Here is a 1,839-nt window from a genome sequence, read left to right as displayed (position 1 = left end):
TGGAAATGATGTATAATTTCTCTTCATTGGCCTTCGGGCATAATAGCTTTACAGAGTCTTATATGACAATTTCTAATGGACAGGTTATACGTAATTCATACACTCAGCGTATTGGATTTTAAATGTTGATAGTTTCTTTTCTACTATTTCAATGCAGCTTCCAAAATATGATTATTTCAACTTTTAATAACAAACTATATTATTTAAATATCATGTACATGTATGTTTGCACACTTGGGTTAGTATCTCTTAAGTATAAATAATAGAAGTGAGATGGCTGGGCTAAAGTAAAAGTACATTTAACATTTGGATAAATATCGCTTCTCGGCCTTTTGGCTAAGATCAAGTGTAGTATCTGTTCTTATCAGTTTAACATTTGGATAAATAGTAACATATCTCCATTTTAGACAGTTGACAAGAATTTACAAGTTCATCAGAGTGACCAAAAAATGTATCTTTTCATATATATTTTAGCCAAAAGAGCATTAGATTAAACTTTTGAAATATTTTCCAAGCAAACAGGTGAAAAGCTGCTATATATTATTAAATGTTTATCTAAAGTCGAGTATGATAACATTTTTTTGTATTGTATTAGATATTTATAATTATTTTTCTATTAACCTTTTTGAAGCCATTTAGATTTTTTTTCTTTTAAATCACAGGTGTGTGTGTGTGTGTGTGTGTGTGTATGACAGCTAAATCACTAGAAACTGCTTAGCCTACCTTTTCTATATGAATGCCACCTGTTGAAGAGAAAAAATATATATAATCATAATCAGCAACAACACACACACACACACACACATAAACAACTATAGCAACTTTTCTTGAGGTACAAACCTCAGAAGTAAAGTCCTTAGAGTAAATAAATAAACAGAATACTTGTAGAAGATTTAATATGCTGGTAGTTTTGTTTTGTTTTGTTTTGTTTTTGTTCAGGAATTCTTATTAGTAAAAAGTTTCAGAGAATTAGGCAGGAAAAGGCTTAGATAATTCATTTACTTCAACAGAACTGCACAGGATGTATGATTGCTAGATTCTAGGAATCTCAGTGGATATTGTGTCCTATTCTCCAACTACAAGTCTAAAAACTTAGAATATTTGACAAATGTTGTATAAAAACAAAAAAAAATAATGTAACCTCTTTGTTGGCAAATAATGAGTCATGATAAACATCCTCAAATGGACATATAAAAAAACATCATTTGAACACACAAAAAAACTATAGGACGGAGCTTCAAGTATTAGAGTAAAAGAATCATACTTATATTTTCAGTATATTTTCTTAGCAGTGTAAAGAATAGTGAAACTAGTATATATGTGAAGAATATATAGAAGAGTTATTACAGTCACCCAGGCATAAAGAATGGTTATCACAGTTGCTCAGGCATAAAGGATGGTAAGGATTCTGAGGTATTAGAGATAGATATGGATAAACAAGGTCATATTAAATGTATTTCAAGATAGAGTTAACAACACTTGGAATGTGAAGGATAGTGAGTGGTGGTACTTAAGGAAAAAAGAAGACATCGTCGGTCATTGAAGATCAATGTCATTATTGATGACATTCTGGTGTGAACTAGCAGATGGTTTTGATACTGGACTGAGACCAGGGATCCTTGGAAAAGGAGAGGGATTTTTGTATTTGTGTTGTTCTGAACTTAGCGAGAGATTAGGAGATATGTTTTGGACAAGACTTTGAATTTCCTGTAAAACAACTCAGATATGTCAAGTATGAAACTTGGATGTCAGAAGAGTGTTCTGAACTGATGATATAAATTTCTAAATAATAGTCATAATTTATTGATGGTATATGATTACTGAACCAGGCAGTGTAGT

The 1,839-nt window shown here is 31.0% G+C and overlaps 1 pseudogene; it reads left to right on the top strand.

The window, feature by feature from the left end:
* Window positions 1-316: 316 nt before the first annotated feature.
* On the top strand, window positions 317-426 carry LOC122218860 (annotated as a pseudogene).
* The last annotated feature ends 1,413 nt before the right edge of the window (window positions 427-1,839 follow it).

Source organism: Panthera leo, chromosome B1 (genome assembly GCF_018350215.1).
Source record: "Panthera leo isolate Ple1 chromosome B1, P.leo_Ple1_pat1.1, whole genome shotgun sequence".
In the NCBI taxonomy this organism is placed as follows: domain Eukaryota; kingdom Metazoa; phylum Chordata; class Mammalia; order Carnivora; family Felidae; genus Panthera; species Panthera leo.
This window is presented reverse-complemented; position numbering and strand designations above follow the sequence as displayed.